The 20,120-nt window shown below is 34.2% G+C and overlaps 1 protein-coding gene across 2 annotated transcripts in view; it reads left to right on the top strand.

The window, feature by feature from the left end:
• The first annotated feature begins 295 nt into the window (after positions 1-295).
• Positions 296-20,120, top strand: part of UBL3 (ubiquitin like 3) — a 462,821-nt gene continuing 442,996 nt past the window's right edge. For both annotated transcript variants that reach the window (XM_073976565.1, XM_073976564.1), the window contains exon 1: positions 296-1,819. The gene's annotated coding sequence lies outside the window, so the exon portion shown is untranslated. The remainder of the gene's footprint in view (positions 1,820-20,120) is intronic.

Here is a 20,120-nt window from a genome sequence, read left to right as displayed (position 1 = left end):
AAAAGGGTGCCCATAAGTATTTTGCCTTAAAACGGGCTTCAAAAACTGGTTATGCCATATGGCATAGAATCCCCGAAAGGGTTAATAAATGACCTTTAATAAATCTCCTCTATTGGAATTTCCTGTTTATCCGATTCTAATTAGGAAACGGCAACTCTCTTTTTTTCTCTTTCTGACATGTATTTCGATTAGCAAAATATATCGAAAACAAAATCCACATCACTAATATGATCCACAAAACAGAGAGAAAACAACGATGGAGAGAGAGTTGGCATATGAGAAAAAAAAACAGAGAGTAAAAGTTGGAGCCATTTGACAGGGGAGTCGAATGGATTTTGTTGTGTTGCCTTTTTCAGATATCATTTCATTCGAAATTTTTGTGTCGAGAACAACGTTGTTAACGCGTGCGACGGTTCACGGTTCGTTTGTTCGTTGGTGTTTTCCCATTAGTTTTTAGCGGATAGAGAACGTGTGCGCGGCGCTGTTTTAGTGTACGTTGGAGAAGAAGAAATATTTTCCAATTTTCTTGTTGAAAATTCAAAGAAAAAAAATTGAAAAACAAAACAAGTAATTTGATAATGTCAAATTAAACCTTGGCAATTTATCTACTGTGTTTTGCTGCTGCTGGCAATAGCAGGGATATTATTTATGCACTCTGCTGGTGCAACTAAAACACAAACAAAAAAGAATAGGAAAAAATATCTGCAAATTCAATTTTATGTGTGAAAAATTTTGATAAAGTGCAAATATTCTTTTAGCAGTAAAGTGTAGTGGAAAAAGTAGAAAGGTGGAATACAACAAATAAAAGTATTACAACATACCAACAAAAGCAAAAAAGCATAACGTGAAAAATAATTCAGAAATAAAGAGTTTTTTCTTTGGCCCACTGAGCAAGAAAAAAGTAGTGAATACTATACAAAACATAGAAAAAAGATACAAGGTGGAAACAACAATATTTCGTTTTGTGTGTGTTGAAAGGCAAGCAAAAGGAGAAATCAATATCAAAGCACAAAATAAAAACAAATGCAAGTAAACTAAACTCGTTTATTGCTGCTGCTTCCGATGCTGCTCTTCTTTAATATTATGTACACTAAACACTGCTAAGTTGCGCACCCGTTTTCGCTGTTCGCGTCGTCGCTGCGCTGCCTATAACATCGCTGTGTTGTAGCATTTCGTTTCATCCACATATCCCCATCCAACCAAACAACAACTCCCCAAAACAAGTGAGAAATAGAAATAGCAACAACAATAAAGTTAAAAGAGTGAAGGAAAATCCAAAGTAAAAGAAGAAGAAGCAGAATCAGTCGTATGAGGGAAATAATGTGTTGTTGTGCATGTAAATAAATGAAAATAAAAGAGGTTGCAAGAAGAAGGGCTAAACAAATTTAGAATTATTAAATGAAAATATAAAGTGAAACAAAAGAAAACGAAGATTTTGTGAAGCCAGAGTTAAAAGTTGTGGGTCTAATAAGAATTAACAAAATAAGTTTCCTACCTGATAAAAATATATCAAATATTTCCTCAAAAGGAAAAGTGCTGTGTTATTGTTTCCATCTGCTGGTACATTCGTTCATTCGTTTCTTGTCGTCGGCAAAAAAAGAGCAAATCTCTCGATAAAAAAGTATCTAGAAAATTTTAATGATTACAAAATCAAGTGTTATTTGTAAACCTTAACAAATATAACAACCAAATCAAACGAAAGATTTCCGAAATTAAATCAACGAACAAACAAAAATAAATTGAAAGTTTCCAAGAGCAGCGGATCGGGTCCCCAAATAAATAAAAACAAATTGCATCCATTCTCCTCCACTACCAGTTTGTATGTGTGTTTTCATTATTAATTATTGTTGTTTGTGTATCATAAAAATCAACGTGGTTGTTGTTGTTGTAATTGGTCGGTAGTTGTCGTCAGCCCGTTTGATAACATCAAAGAAGAAAATCGATTACATTGTGGCACATATCCCATAAAAACAACATAAATAAATAAAATCAAAGTGTCTCTCACTGTGTAAACAAAATTCTCTCTTGGATAACCGTTCCCAGAAATCATAACAAATCAAATGAAAACAGTGTTGCCAACACGTCAGTGTTTCATTATGAAGAAACAAGTGTCGTTTAGGTGCACTTCTCGTATCGGGTTGAAATTTTTACCTATAGTACGTTTAGACTATGATGGTGTTAGCAAATCCAGTCTAAGTTGTAATTTTCATAAAATTTACACAGTCTTACATAAGTATACGTACGCCCCATAAATCTCGGGTTTTAGAAAAAGTAATGATATTTATGAAATTCAAAGTACACAGGTTTATTTCGTCTTACTAATAAACAATATTTAATACAACAAAAGTATATTCCATAATATATATAACGGTAAATTTTACAAAAACCAAAAAATGATACTTACAAAAGTATACATACGCCCCAAGGAAATATGATTATTTTCGTACAATTTATGGAATTAAAAGCAAAATTTATACATTTAATTGTTTTGGCAAATGTGTCTGGGTGTCCGAGATATATTTTAGAGAAAAAAAAAATAATTTTGGGGTGTTAAACGCCGTTATTTAATGCCAAACTTCTTGTATAGCTCGTTAAAGCGGACCCTTGCCGATTTCTTTCAGTTTTAGGTATTTGAGTACACAAAATCCACAATATTAGTGTCAGATTATTGATTTTGGTATCCTAGAAAGCTTTTTAGTTGACCTTGTGCATAACACACCTTCCTGGGTGTCGATAAATTCACATTTTTCCTGGGATATCTCAGGAAGTTAATAGATTCCTCGGAATTTTTGGCTCAAATTACATGCAGAAGACCTTGAATTGTGTTTTAAGATGGTGTTATATAATCCTTGGACACCAATTGTATTAGAAATGTACAATTATCCGATACTTTCCGACCCTATATCGACGGTAATGGTCATAATACGAAAACTACGTTGTTCACAGTGTAAATTTCATGCTTTTTGGTAGTGATTATATTTTGATGCTTTGGGAGCAGGTTTTTAACAGAATATTTCACATTTCCGATTCAATTGGTGTCCAAGGATTATATAACACCATATTAAAACACAATTCAAGGTCTTCTGTATGTAATTTGAGCCAAGAATTCCGAGGAATCTATTAACGTCCTGAGATATCCCAGGAAAAATGTGAATTTATCGACACCCAGGAAGGTGTGTTATGCACAAGGTCAACTAAAAAGCTTTTTAGGATATCAAAATCTATAATCTGACACTAATATTGTGGATTTTGTGTACTCAAATACCTAAAACGGAAAGAAATCGGCAAGGGTCCGCTTTAACGAGCTATACAAGAAGTTTGGCATTAAATAACGGCATTTAACACCCAAAAATTATTTTTTTTTCTCTAAAATATATCTCGGACACCCAGACACATTCGCCAAAACAATAAAATGTATAAATTTTGCTGTTAATTCCATAAATTGTACGATAATACTCATATTTCCTTGGGGCGTATGTATACTTTTGTAAGTATCATTTTTTGGTTTTTGTAAAATTTACCGTTATTTATATTATGGAATATACTTTTGTTATATTAAATATTGTTTATTAGTGAGACGAAATAAACCTGTGTACTTGGAATCTCATAAATATCATTACTTTTTCTAAAACCCGAGATTTATGGGGCGTACGTATACTTATGTAAGACTGTGTATGTCAAATAGAGATAATGCACTTAAACATGTTATAAGTGTATAGTCTAAGAGACGTTCTATAATGATAAGTGTATTATCCGGGGAAAGTTTATAATACCCGAGATATGGATCTTGATTTTTTACGTTTATCACCATTTTTACTTCTAAAACCTACGCAATATGATTGTCTTTTCATTCTAGTCGTTAAACATTTCAAACCGATTCGAATGCTGTCACTTAAAAACGTAATCGTGATAATGTAAAATATTTGAGGGAAATCCAAGAAATTGTGGATTTCCTTCAAAAAACTATACTGTCAGAGAAAAAAGTCGACATAAATCCTATAAATCGCGAGTTTAAGGGAAATGAAGATTTTGAGATCCTAGAGGACTTTGAAGTTGCCTCATGAGCGTCGCTAAATGCACGATTCCATCAGATTTCTCATGAAGTAAATAGATTCCAAAGCGCAAATTATATGAAGAATCGGAGCTGACTTGCAATATGGTCGGGTACAATCCTCGAGTATCCATTTGATCAGCAATGTACAATTATTCGACATTTATAGCCCTTTTAGTGACCGATCGTTATACGAAAACGTAGTAGTTCACAGTATAAATTTCATACGTATTTCATGCATTCTTTAGTGGCGTTTCTGTTTTGATGGTTTGGAGGCTCTAGGAACAGGTTGTGGATTAATGTTTCACATTTCTGATTTAGTAAACGTTCAAAAATTATATCAAACTAGGGGAACTGAAACCCTATTTTGAAAATTTGCTAAACACCACTCAGAAATCACCAGATATGCAATATGCCCCAATTCTATAGTTGATGATGATTTGGATGAGCCAATTATCGTAGAAGAGCTAAAGCATGAATAAAGCGAAACTAAAGCAGGCCCCTGGGAAATATCGCAAATCATACGAATTAAGTATATGACACTTTCTTTACCAGCATTAAATATCCCATACATCATCAAAAGATAAAAGATAAGCGAGTGTAAATCAGGTTTTCGAAGGAACTATTCAACTTCCGACAACTTATCTAACCTTACTTCCATTGCACATTTGAACTGGAATAAGAACAAGAAAAATATGCATTCTTTGTGGATTTTAAGGCAGCACTCGACAATGTGTCAATAAGGTATTTGTTATATAAATTAAATTGTATTGGCGTGTCATCGAAACTAACACAATTTACTGAATACGTGTATAAAAACACAAAGTTTTGTGTATGGACACGCAAAGAACTCTCCGAATCATCCACGTTGACGGGTGTAATACAAGGATGTACTTTTTATACCCAAACTATACTCACATATCAGCTCTGAAAAAAAAACATCTTGATTATATAATTCGAGTTATTTACGATTATAATCCCAACCGCAAAAGCTACATAGCTAACAAAATCATTCAAAACCAGATTTATTGAACAGAAGATGTAAAACACTTTAAATGCATTCTACTAACCCACTTAGCGCCGAGAATTATTTTTGCGAGAAAACTTAAAAATTTCTATGATAATTATATTTTTGAAACTTTTTAAGCATTTCCTAAAAAAATAACTTTTTTCTCTAAAACGAATAGTTTTCCTGCAATCGGATCTTCTTTTAAAAGTACCGAAAATTTTGAAGGGTAATATACAGTGACTGTCATTGAAAATGATGCAACCTGAAATACAAAATGTAAACGTTGATAACTTGGAATCGAGTTGAGATTTTTTAACAATTCAAAAAACAATTTTGTAGGCAGAAAAGTTGTCTTTAAGGGCAAAACCTATAACTTTGCGTGTTGCGTGTGCGTTCGAAAAAAACAAAATACATGTATTTCAAATTGAAATACATACCCTGAATGTTAAAAGCCAGCATCTAAAAACATTAGCATTAGCTGTACACTTCAACTGCTGCACAATATTGACACACACGCCTAAATACTCGTAAGCAACCGAACGCATATTTATTTTTGTACATTTTTGCTTATTTCGTTTTTTACGCCTAATCTTTTTTTTCGTTAGGCATAATCGACAACCATTCACATTTAGCAGTCGGCTGACCATTCGTCGCAGCGAATTAGCAACATATGGTGTTTTTAGTGATAAGGGTTGTCAACGCAGTAATAAACAAGTAAAAAAAGTGTCAGTCGGCTTTGCCGACAGATATATACCCTCAGCCAATGTGAAGCGAAACTTTCACCTCCGGACAGATCGAATGTATTTAAGGTCTCTTCTTTTGTGGCCCTTTTTGGACATTTGAACTTGCCGACAAAAATGTGGATTAGGAATTAACTGCACTAAGACACAAATGTTGAACTTTTGCAGGTACCCTTAGGGAGGACCGATATGGGCCATTTTAGAAGTTAAACTATATTTTGATAAAATATTAGGAGATCCAAAGTTTGGACCAAATTGGTTGCCCCATTCAATTTTTTAAATGTTGGGGAGAAGTACCGAAAGTTGTGGTCCAGTATTTCCCATGGAACTAAGTTTGGATATAATATGACGAAGACCAAATGTTGGACCAAATCGGTTGAACAGTTCGAGAGTTATCGTGCTCTCCGACCGCCACATATGGTGACATAGGGGTTTTTACACCTTTCGGGCTGTTTTCCCAAGAAATATGGACTTGCCTCTGAAAAAAACTTTTACCGTCGTAATGGAGGTAGCGAATGCAAATCGCTTCAACAAAAACCAAAGTGATTCGAGAGCAGATCTTAAAGTGAACTTATCCGAAATTTTGTGTGAGAGGTACCAGAAGGAGTAGACAAATGTAGTCCATATTCAAACCTGATCTATATCTAGTAGATATATTAGGATGTGCTAAGTATAGATTACATCGGTCAATCCCTTCAAGAGTTATCGTGCGCAAAATTTTTCCGAACATTTTTGAAGTTTTGTGGGGGAGGTACCTGAAGGAGTGGACCGATATAGCCCATCTCGAATTTAAACTTTGTTTTGATAAAATATTACGAAGGCCTAATCTTGGAACGAATCGACAGATCCGTTAGAGAGTTATCTTGCGCTCCAACCACTACACAAGGTGTCATATTGGCTTTTTGCACCTTTCCGGCCATTTTCTCAGGAAGTATGGACTTGCCCCTGATGAATCTTGTACCGTCGTATGGGGGAAGTGAATACAAGTTGTTGCAACAAAAATCGAAGCGATTCGAAAGATGACCCTAAACTGAACTTTTCCGAAATTTTGTGTGGGAGGTACCCGAAGGAGTGGACAGATTGTGTCCATATTGGAACCTCATCTATGTCTGGTACACATTTCACAATGTGCAAAGTATGGACCAAATTGGTTACTCCCTTCAAGAGTTATCTTTTTCAACAAATTTTCCGAACATTTTGGAACTTTTGGGGGGAGGTACTGGAAGGAGTGGACCGATATAGCTCATCTTCGAACTTACAGCGTGTTTTTGTAAAAAGTTTTTGCCCATTCGTTCGTCGATTTCATGAACGAAGACACAATTTGGTTTTCATAGCGGTTGACGTTTGTATTCGTGTGACAAACAAATGAAAGCTTTTTATTATCGTAATTTTTTTGGTTTTCGTACCAAAATCAGACGAACGAATACGTCAAAAATAAACGAATGGAAAAGACCCATCGTTTTGAATGAAAATTAAATAATTTGAGTTATAAATGACACAGAACACACGAAAACTGGAAGGGAATGCAATTTTATTTATTTCCATAGAAGCACACGCGTATATGTACATCCGTTTCTTCATATTATCACAATTATTTTTGGACAAATTTGATTACATTTTTTTCTTATTTTTTGTTTTTCATCTGTTTATCGGAGTACGAACGAATGGTTCGTAAAATTTTACAAGAACCAAATTTTGAACGTATACGTTTTAGTACGAACGGTTCGTGTGACAGGCAAGCATTTTTACAAAAACACCCTGTTAAACTAAGTTTTGACAAAATATTACGAAAGCCAAAATTTGAACCGAATCGGTTCATCCGTTCGAGAGTTATCGTGCGCACCAGACAGACGGACGGACATTGCTAAATCAACTCCAAATTGTCTGAAACACATTTCGTCCAAACATACTTGGGGTCTATAACCATTATTACGATGAGGCACATTTTGCCCGTATGAAAGTGTATATGTATACCCTTTCTAGCCTAAAGGCTGAGGGTATAAAAATGAAAAGGTGGGATGTACGCCAAACATCAATAGGATTCATTCTCAACCCCCAAAATTTCGTGAGGACCCAATCAATATTCCGACCTGTAGTGGGATTCTGTAACTCATTTTTGCTGTTACCGACAAAAATCGGTAAAATTAAATCGCAAAATTATGACTAAAAACATAAAGAAAAGTTGTCATCACTGTTTTTGTCGGTAGAGGCTAGCGACTACTTTTTATTCATCGTTAAATTACCGAAAATTTTCGTTAATTATCGAAATTATAAGCATTTTAATTTTACCGACAATTATCGATAACAGCAAAAATGAGTTACAGAATCCCACTACTGTAGTGTGATTGCACAAAAAATGGAAAAAATGGATGCATTACACACTATTGAGATATCTCTGTTATTTGTCCATCTATGACAACATACTTCACATCGCTGTAAAGGTGATATTTGCTACTTTCCTTGCCAGGTTTTGCTTTCGATATACCTCTTACAGAAGAGAGATGTTCGCTTTGAAATAAAACGTTGGCCTTTTCTCCAAATACGTTTTTTTCACATTCCGGCCCCTGAATAATATCCAACTATTACCAAAATCAAGAGGCTTCTTCCTCTGGAGGACCCCCATTAACCCCAAAATTTCGTGACGATCCGATCACAATTACGACTTGTAGCGTGATTACAAAAAATGGAAAAATTTGATGTATTACCGACTATTGCGATATCTCCGTTATTTAGCCACCTACTTTGCATCATTGTAAAGATGGGATTTCATAGTCAGATTTTGTTTTTGGAAAGTCCCCAACCAAAGCTGTGATATTCGTCATTATTATTATTAAAATCGCAAAAATGAAAAGTTGGTTGACCAACTACGACAACCTACGGTAAATCGTTGCTAAGGTGACATTTTCTACTTTCATTAGTAGGTTTTGCTTTTGATATACCCCATATAGAATCGGAGATATTTCCTTTGAAATAAAATGTTGACTTTTTCCCAAGTAAGTTTTTTGCCCATTCCGACTCCTGAATATTATCCGATCATCACCAAAATCAATAGGCTTCTTCCCCTCCGGGACCTTCATCAACACCCACAATTTGGTGACGATCGGATTAAAATTAAGACCTGTAGCGTGATTACAAGGTTTAGATGGACAGACGGACTCAGCTCGTCAAGACATTCATTTTGGTATATATAAGTATGGGTCTACGACCATTATTTCGATGCGTTACAAACTTTTTTGCCAAAACCAACTTATAATACCCTCCCCACATAGTGGTGTAGGGTATAATTAAATCATAGGGATGGATGAATGCTACAACCAGTGCCCTATTAAATATTTAATAATGTTTTATTATACCCTCAGTCTTTAGGCTAAAGAGGGTATTTACACTTTGATACGACCAAAAATGTGCCTCATCGAAATAATGGTTTTAGACCCCAAGTATGTTTGGACGAAATGTGTTTCAGACAATTTGGAGTTGATTTAGCAATGTCCGTCCGTCTGTCTGGTGCGCACGATAACTCTCGAACGGATCAATCGATTCGGTTCAAATTTTGGGTATCGAAATATTTTGTCCAGATTTGATTTAAGTTCGAAGATGGGCCATATCGGTCCACTCCTTCAGGTACCTCCCCCCAAAGGTTAACAAATGTTCGGAAAAATTGCCCGCAAGATAACTCTTGAAGGGAGTAACCGAATTAGTCCATACTTTGCACCTCGTGACATTTCTACCAGACATAGATGAGGTTCCAATATGGACCCTATTGATCCACTCTTTCGGGTACCTCCCACACACAATTTTGCTTAAGTGCAGTTTAAGGCCTGCTCTCGAATCGCTTTGATTTTTGTTGCAGCCACTTGTATTCACTACCCCCATTACGACGATATAATTTTTTTCAGGAGCAAGTCCACACTTCCTCAGAAATCAGCACGAAATCAGCAAACATAAAAAACAAACAAAACATTGTTCCACAACATCCCATACGGGACAAGGGAGACTTCTCTCATATCAATGAGTGCACCCCGATTCATATTTAGCTCAATGATATGGGACCTACTGTTTATCGCCGAGTCCGAACGGCGTGTCTTAAGACACCACTTGTGGAGAAGTTTTTCAAGGCTGAAATACTCAGGAAATGTCGCCAACATTACTGAGGGGTATTTTGCCACCGTTGAAAAATGTTTGATGTTGCCTGGCCGGGGAATCGAACCACCGACGTTCTGCGTGCAAGGCGGGCGTGCATACCATTGCACCACGGTGGCACCCGGCAAACAACCCATATAATACCATGTGCCGTAGTTAGAGCGCACAATAACTTTCGAACGGATCAACATATTTGGTTCAAATTTTGGGTCTTTCAATATTTTGTCCAAACTTAGTTTAAGTTCGAAGATAGACCATATCGGTCCACTCCATCCGGTACCTCCCCCACAAAGGTTCAAAATTTTTCGCCAAGATTGTAGGCATGATAACTCTAGGAGGGAGTAACCGAATTGAGCCAAACTTTGCTATTGGTAGTATTACTTTCAGGCATAGATCGGGTTCTAATATGGAATATATCGGTCCAGTCATTTGGGGACCACACAAAAGTACAGTTTAACAACTCCTCTCTGATCTTATTAATTAATAACCCTTTAAGAGAGAAATCGATTTAGCTCAAACTTTGTAAATTGAAAAGTAAAATTGTAATATATTTAAATTCAAAAAATTAAGAACAACATTTTTAATTATATAGTCTGTAAGGAAAATATCCATAGACTAATAAAGGAAAAAAATATTTCCTACAGATTTGTATTAGGTCCGAATATGTACTACATCGGATCACTCCTACGGGTACACCCTACCCAAAGTTTGGAAAAAATGCACTCGTCTTGGATCAATTTGAATTTTGTTGCAACATGTAAAAAACCTACAGAAGTATTGTGTTAACTTTTTTCTTTGGGTACGTGGCTGAGGGTATATCTCTGTCGGCTCAGCTGACTGATACTTTCTTACTTGTTTTTATTTAATTCTTACATAGTGTATTGTTTAACCAACTTAAAGCCACTGGTCGTTTAAACGCCATCACAAATGGTTGCAAAGTTGACGTAAAACTCGCGTATTTTCGCATATTTTTGTGGGTTTTTTGCAATTTGTTATAGTATTGTCTGTTAGCTGTCATTCCACGCCCATAAAGTACATTTGTCCAATGCATTTCAAAGCATTTGGATGGTATAAAATGCAAGTAATTCAAAAAAATAGATTTTTTTGTAATTTTCGACTTTTGATGAAAAATTTAAATATGGCATAAAAATTTAATTTAATGTTACATTCATATAACTGTAGGGATTTGTTTTTTACATATGAGTTGTCACTTCCTCCATACAAAATGTATATGCAAACTGACAACTCATATGTAAAAAACATATCGTGTAAAGTACCCATTAGGAATGCAGTAAGATTATATTTTTTTTTTTCAATCAAAAACCACCTATACTACCCTTAACAGTTTTCTGCATTTCTAAAAGAAGACCCGGCCCGATTACTGGAAAACTATTCGTTTTACTAGACAGTTTGTCTTCAAATACAACTCTGATTTACTAACACATACATGCATACATTTGTGGGCTGTCTTCCAGCAGTCCATCATTTTTTCACAGACAGTGGGGTTAACAAATTTTTGACATTTTTGTAACAATAAGGGAGATAATTATTGAAATGTGTTGCAAACAAAAGAACATGAATAAAAACAAAATAAGTGCACGGAAAACAAAAAGAAATCGATGATTTTCATTTATAATTTTAGGAGTGTTTTGGGTTTGTGACAATCAATACATGTACTCAACTATCCTGTCATGTGTAAACGCAGGGTAAGAGAAAAAGTTATTATTGGCCTGTTCCAGTACTGCAAGAATCTACTAATTCTTACTATTTTTGTCGATAACATAAAGGAAAACATTTTATCATAGTAAAAAGTAGTAGAGCAATAATTTTCATACACAATTTTAAATTTACTCGCAAAAAAAAATTCTCGGCGCTAAGTGGTTTAAGCAAATAAATGTAAACATGTTTTTAAAAAAAATATACTCTCATATCAACGAGTGCACGCCGATTCGTATGTCCCGGGCCAGTAATTTCAATGTAATTTTGACATGAAACTTTGTATTTTTTGGGAAAAATGCATAATTTCAAGAAACAAACAGACCGTTTTATTTTACATTTTCTTTTACTTTCATGTCAAAATTTCAGTAAAATTACTCTTCGTGTGGCCCGGGACTAAGGGGTTAACGATATGACATCTACTTTTATCGCCGAGTCCTAACTAGAGCTGGCAAAAAATCGATGGCAATATCGATAAAATCGATTGTTTTTTAAAAATTAAATATCGATTGATAGTTTTGCCTATCGATATTATCGGAACAAAAAACCCCAACCCAAAACTCATTAAAATAAATAGAAATTTCGCTGCTTTTCGGTTTTTTGTGTGTGAGAAAATAAGCCCGTAGTCACACGTACATATTTTTCGGAAAGGTAAAATGTATTTTTTAATATTTTTGTAAGATAAAAGCAATTTGTTATTCTCCTTTGCATTTCTGTGAACTACTTGTGCAAAATGTCAAGAAAAGTATTGACATTTCCGCCATTTTCATCTCCAAATTAATGGTGTTGACAGCTTACCGATAATATCGATAGTAATCGATATTTTAAACTATTATATCGAAAATATCTAATGTTGGGAATATCGATGGTTTGCCAGCTCTAGTCCTAACGGTGTGTCTTACGACACCACTTGTACAGAACTTTTTCATCGCTGAAATACTCTGGTTCGGGCCAGGAATTGAACCACAGACTTTCTTGTTTACCTCTGTCCCACGATTTATTAAAAAACATGGGGGATGGCAATAATTTACCTCTGTTAATATTCCACAAAAACATGTGCTAAACCAAAGAGTGTTAACAAACAACAAAAATATAAAATTATTTGTTTGTGTCAGCAGAATTAAGGTCACAAAGTTGCATGAGTTAACTTAATAATTTACACCCATTGTCCATTTGTATTGTGTTTTTGTACTTAATTTTCTCTGCCGAATTCCTTTAAGTTCATTAAATTCGTACATCGTCGCAAGTTAGCATCACTTACGATAAAAACATAAATAACACCCCTCAATCTAACTCACACTACTCTCTCTCTTTCTCTTCCACTTGTAATTTTATCACAAAACAAATATATTAGAAAATACAAATTCTTATTAGAAAACTTGATAAGCTGTTCAAATCAAATTAATTTATTTTTATCTTGCAAAGATTAAAACAATAATAATAATAGCAGCAAAACAAAATTCCCCAACAAAAACAACAACCTTACTGTCAATATAAACATAGAGAAGAGCAAAAAGAATAATGCCCCACCTTTGACTTTTGCGCCTTACCTTTTTGCATTCCTTTTTGTTTGTTTGCAAATGGCATAGTCATCGGGTTGCTTTCTTTGATGTTGTAAAAAACAACAACAATAATAGCTTTGTTCCTTTACTTTTTTAATAGTAAACGAAGCAAAAGAGAAATCTGTCAAAATTGCTCTCACGTAACAAGTTTTGCACAAAAGTAAAGGAACGAAAAAATAGTAGATCTGGCAGCAATGTCAAAAAAACAAACATGGCTGCCTAAAACAATAACAATAAACAAAATAAATTTCACTATTTGTAATTTTTTTATTTCACTGGTTTAATTTTTTTATTTATTTTATTTCTCTTTAACAGTGGGATTTGTATTTTTTTCTTTTGCCGTAATTGTAAATGTCAAATCAACAGTTTGACAGATTTTCCACTTTTTACACAACGAAATTTGTCGACCAGAAAGTAGTAAAAGAGAAAGCCATTTTGGCATACTCTCTCTTAAATTTTGCTTCAAGTTTTACTACTTTTTGGGGTTAAGGAACGCTTTCCGAGTTAAAAATGGTAAAACTGGCAAAACTTTAACGTAAAGGAACAAAGCTTTTTTATTAGCTTGCAATTAATACTGACCAAGGTATATTTATTATAAGGTATATGCATGAATTACAACAACTAACAAATTTACAAAAACAACATTGTTGTTATTGAAAATTAATGGCCTGTTCCCGTACTTTATAAAGTGGTAAAAGTCGTAAAAGTTGTAAAAGTCGTAAACGATTTTCATATAAATTTTGTGTACGGGAACGCAAAATGTGTAAAAGTGGTAAAAATTGTAAAAACTTTTTAGTTCTGGAACAGAGCTTAAATGTCAAAGAAAATATTGAGTAATAGGGTCGTTCCAAAATTTTTTTCAGGATAAACATAAATGCATTTTGAAAATCCTCTAGAATAGAACAAACTTGAAGCAAAATGTAAATATAAAGCATTCATAACTCTCGTAGGTCATTTTTATTAACCGTTTAGGATGAAAAGCAGTATGTTATGGTAGCAGATTCCGGAGTTTCAAATTTCATGAGTAGACCCTATTACATTTTGAAAACTAAATTTACAAAAAAAGTAAGAATACAGCTGATTGTCACTTCTACCTTATATGAATATGCCTTGATACTGACAAAATACTCTGTTGTGAAAGTCTCAAAGTAAATATATTTTTAATTGCATATTAATAATGGATATATTATTGCCCTACTTAAGATTACTTAGCACTTTCTGAAATAATATTTTTGCTGTTTTTTGTCTTGTTTACCTTTTTGTGAATTCTATTTGCTGTATATTCAACCTTGACCTTGATATGTTTGTAGCCAATAAAATGAAAATCTCTTAAAACTAATTTTAGAATATTGTAAACATTTTGTTGATTTCGAATAGGGTACACCCGAATAAAGAAATCTATTCAAAGTGGCAAAAATAGACATTAGCTGAATGAAATATGTTTCAAATAGCATCATAAATACAGCATGCATAAAACGCATTTTACACTTAATATGTTTTAGAAAACATGCATCATTTAAGTTGTCAATTCCATACAATATCTGTCAAAAAAATTACGTAAAATCCCAAAACACCTGTTTTAAGTGCAAGTGTAAAATGCGTTTAAACCTCATATTCGACACATTTTACGGAGTCGTCTCCTTTTCACCATCTTTTATTCCAAATGTTTCTTTTTTATTTTGAGTGTAAGAAAAATCGACACAATTAACAAATAAATTAAACAACTGGGGTGGGTCTTGACGGATGATATTTGCAAATGACGTTTAATAGCTCACCCAAGTGCAATCAAAAACGAAATGTTCACCATTTCGTTGGTTGGTTTGATACTCATGGATATTGACAGCATTTGTTTGTGTTTTGCTTGTGTCAATAAATACGGTGGCATGCAGAAGAAATACCCTCAATTACATTGCCTCCTCCATTGCTAATATTCACGCATATTTGTATGTCCTTACGTAGTTATGTATGTCGTTAATGTTTGCCAGTCCTTTAATAAAGTGGAACAAAGGGAGAATTCATATAAAATTTAAGAATTTGTGCAAAAAACGCCTGTTATTACAACAACAAACTCAACGGCACATGACAACAAATTGGGAAAATTTTTGTCGGTATGTTTTGAAAAAGGATAACGAAAAGTTAGGTTTTCTTGTAGATGAGAATCACAGTGAAAGAGAGAAAGGAGAGAAGAATTCATTTGAGAAAATTTGTAAGAGCAAAAAATAAACAAATATTTGTGTGTGGATTCCATTTTCTGACAGGATTAGAATGGTGGTTGAAGTAACGGTGGTGCCAATTGTGCGATTTAAAAAACGCTTTTCTGAAAAACTACCAAAACGGAAAACTATGTTTTTGTACCCTACACCACTATGTGGGGAGGGTACTATAAGTTGGTTTTGGCCAAAAAGTTTGTAAGGCATCGAAATAATGGTCGTAGACCCATACTTATATATACCAAAATGAATGTCTCGACAAGCTGAGTCGATCTGGCTATGTGTGTCCGTCTGTCCATCTAAACCTTGTAATCACGCTACAGGTCGTAATTTTGATCGGATCGTCACCAAATTTTGGGTGTTGATGAGGGTTCCGGAGGGGAAGAAGCCTGTTGATTTTGGTGATGGTCGGATAATATTCAGGGGTCGGAATGGGCAAAAAAAATTTGGAGAAAAAGTCCACGTTTTATTTCAAAGCAAATATTTTCGCATCTATAAGGGTATATCAAAAGTAAAACTACTGAAAGTAGAAAATATCACCTTTAAAACGATGTATAGTAGGTTGTCGTAGGAATCAAAAAAGACTCGAATTTGATTAAAAATTTAAAAAAATACTGGCTGGCTTTCAAATTTGAAAGAATAAGCAAATCAATAATAACAATTAACAAGTAGGAAAAGCATTAAGTTCGGTCGGGCCGAACTTTTTATACCCTCCATCACAAATTTCAGCCATTTCGGTGGATTAATGTGGCCACAACCTTCAAAATACCTAAAATCGGAAGGTACAGTTCTATGGGGGCTATATGATGGCGTGGACCTATACCTACAAAACGTTTTATACCCCCCAACGAAGACTAATTACCAAGTTTCAGCCATCTCGGTGTGATAATAAGGCCAAAACCTTCAAAATACCAAAAATCGGGAGATATCGTCCTATGGGGGCTATATCAAAACGCGGACCTTTATTAACAATTTATGGTAGAAATGTTTCTTAGCGTCTGAAAACACAAAATACAAAGTTACAACCGATTCAGTTGTCAAATGGGACTAATACATTTAAAATATATTAGAATAACGCGTACTTTAAATGGGGCGTTATATGATATCGCTGTAAACAGGATCCTCGCGCAGACCCTTAACCGGGTTGCTCTGTTTATGAGATATCGCACGTACTATCTTAGCTAATATTTTCGAATTTTTGTGGGGGAGGTACCGGAAGGAGTGGATCTACAAGCACCACCTTCGAATTTCATCTAATATTCGAAGAAATATTACGGAATGCAAAGTGTGGATCAATTCAGAATTTGGTTCGAGATTTGTCGCGCTCTCCAGCCACTACATGGTGCCATAGAGGGTTTTTACACCTATTGGGCTGTTTTCTCAAGAAGTATGGACTTGCCCCTGAAAAGGCTTTTACCGTCGTAATTGAGGCAGCGAATGAAAGTTGCTACAACAAAAATCAAAGTGATTCCACAGCAGTTCTTAAAGTGAACATATCCAAAATATTCTGGGGAAGTAACCGAAGGAGTGGACAAATATAGTCCATATTCGAACCTGATATATATTTGGTAGATATATTGGGATGTGTAAAGTATGGACCATCAAGAATTATCGTGAAGGAGTGGACTGATATGGCTTATCTTCGAACTTAAATAAAGTTTGGACAAAATATAACGAACGCCACATTTTGGACCAAAACGGCAGATCCGTTCGAGAGTTATCTTACGCTCCAACCACTACACAAGGTGTCATAGGGGTTTTTGCATCTTTCAGGCTATTTTTTCCGGAAGTATGGACTTGTCCCTGATGAAACTTGTACCGTCGTACGGGGTGAATATAAGTTGCTACAACAAAAGTCAAAGCGATTCGAGAGCAGGTCCTAAACTGAACTTTTCCTAAATTTTGTGTTATCGTGCGCATTTTTTCCGAACATTTTCGAAATTTTGTTAATTTTCTCTTTCGATGATGATTATCGCCATCATCAAATAAAAAAATTAAATCTGTTTACATTTTTTTTGTATTTTTAGGGCGAAACCTATAGCTCTGCGTATTGCGTGTGCGTTCAAAAGTACAAAAACAAAATACATGTATTTGTTGTTGTTTTCAATTTGAAATACATGTATTTTGTTTTTGTATTTTTGAACGCACACGCAACACGCAGAGCTATAGGTTTCGCCCTTATAGATTGTTTATTGGTGTTTGACCTTTTCTAATAGATTGGAACGTATGACAAACTCAAAAACGATTATATTTTTATGCAAAATATGAAATTTTAACTTTGACCTCAATAGAATTTGACTACTAGACAGAATTTGATCGTATTTGGTACATCGGAAACCTCTGTAGTGCGATTCTCTAACTCATTTTTTGAGTTACCGACAAAAATCGGTAACATTAAAACGCTAAATTATGAATGAAAAGTTCATGTAAAAGCTGACAACACTCTTGCTATAGGTAGAACTTTACGACTGCTTTTTATTCGTCGCTAACTTACCGAAAAACATCGGTAATTACCGAAATTTTAAGCATTTTAATTTTACCGACAATTGTCGGTAACTCAAAAAATGAGTTAGAGAATCGCACTACAGATTGTGTTATCTGTCGAACAAAAAAATTGTGATAATATCTATTTCCCTTCAAAAGTTACAAAGTTTTGACCAAGAAAAAACGATTCTGAACCACTGCGCTCGGGTATACGAGCAATATGCATTGTTTTGTGTATAGTGTGTCATCTCCGCTACTAAAATTGACACTTTTTTGTAACTCATAGGATAAATTTAGTAATAAAAAACGCTGAATTGGCATCACTGGCTGTCTATTTTGCCAATGACGTTTGTTTGCCAAATCAATGGCAGAGATACTGAGAGAAAAAGAGTTTGTGAAAAAATAGTGAGAGAGCCTACTTGGTAGATAATGGTGTTACAATAGCTGTGTCTTTTTTACTTTTTCAGTAATAATTATTCAGTAACTTCTTTTCAGAGAGTAAGAGAGATTTTACTCTATGATACGAAAATAGAGAAAAAAAAGTAAAAAGACAGCATTTATTAAACTTTAGCAAGATAACAGTTGATAACCAAAACAAAAACATTGCAAATGCATGAAAGAAAAACTAACTCCAAAGCAATGAAAAAGTTCTTCAATTTAAAGCAAAATAAATAAAAAATTATTCATATATTAATAAAATAATCAATAAATATAGCTGAATCGTAATATTTATAGTATTTTTCTACAAAAATAAGATAAACATTTCGCAGCTGACCATCAGCAGATGATTAAGAAACAGCTGATCAAACTTGCTAAATGTTGCTGGGAAAATTTCTTTCAGCAACTTTTAGCAATTTTTCAGCAAACAACTGTCAAAATTGTTCTCTCACTTCGCTCTCTTTTACTGAACTTTTGTGTAAAAAGACAGCATTTAGTAACATTTCGTAATAATTACAGTTGAACCTCGATTATCCGTGAATCGATTATCCGGGAACCTCCATTATCCGTGATAGAAAAGAAATATTGGACTTTTTTCTATTTATTCTATTTTTCGTTATAAACTTCATTGCCCGGGAGTAAAAACACACTTTCCAATTAATTTGATTAAGCAAACAAACGGTAAACAAAGGAAAACTGCAAATTCTCCAGTATTACACAATTTGTGTATTTATGGTATCACAAAAACCATGGGACAAAGTGGAACAAAGGGAGAATTCAGATGCATCTGATGATGATGATGATATTACGTATCCTTCTAAAATTTGGTAGATTACCGTATCAAATTCAATAAAAATTGCAGATTTTCGTATTATTGTACAATATTATGCCATTTTTACTCAAAAATATGTTCAAAAACTGCATGAAAGCGTTGCCTCCATTATCCGGGAAAATCGATTATCCGTAATGCCTTCGGTCCCGACCATCACGGATAATCGAGGTCCGACTGTATTACAAATTATCACGTAAAAAGACACACCTAATAGCTGTGTCTTTTTACGGGATAATTGGTTTGTCTTTTTACGTACTGAACTTTGCCAAAGACATAAAGTAATAAAGACCTGACAAAATGCATGCAACAAAAAAATGTTTACGAAACTATGTATATAAACATTACCCTTAACAGGTTGCAGTTAATTCAAAATCGCAACCAAGAAGGAACATTTCATGTAATGGTATCAGAAACGAAACTTATGAATTCAAGGATCTATTCAAGAATAATTCCATGTCAATTGGATGGGTAAATTCGGTTAAATACGTAAAAATGTATAAAGGAAAAAAATGTTATATCACCATATCGTAACATAACATTATGTTTAATTCAAAAGGCATTCACTGAAGAATGATAGCAAAAGAAATGTCTTATCTTGTTGTATTTATGTCCTTGACTTTGCTGAACATTTTTTCTTCAGTAAAGTTTTGACAATTGTATAATTGAAATGTTGCTAAACATTACTGAAGAAACAATGTTCAGTAAAGTTCAGTACGTAAAAGGACAAACCTAATTACATAGTAATAATTATTACTAATGCTGCAAATTTTGACAGTTGTAAAAAGGAAAAGTTGCTGAAAAAAGGTTTCAGCAACATTTAGTAAGTAAAAAGACACCCCTAATGTAAACACCTGAGTTTTTACGTATTATCTTATTAGAATCCACATTGTTATGGGCAATTGCAACAACAACACAACAACCACGAGAAGTATACCTTT

The sequence above is a fragment of the Musca autumnalis genome, unplaced genomic scaffold (assembly GCF_047663935.1).
Source record: "Musca autumnalis isolate F117 unplaced genomic scaffold, ASM4766393v1 scaffold_3, whole genome shotgun sequence".
In the NCBI taxonomy this organism is placed as follows: Eukaryota; Metazoa; Arthropoda; class Insecta; order Diptera; family Muscidae; genus Musca; species Musca autumnalis.
The sequence above is the reverse complement of the archived record's forward strand: the minus strand, read 5'-3'. Positions and strand labels throughout refer to the sequence as shown.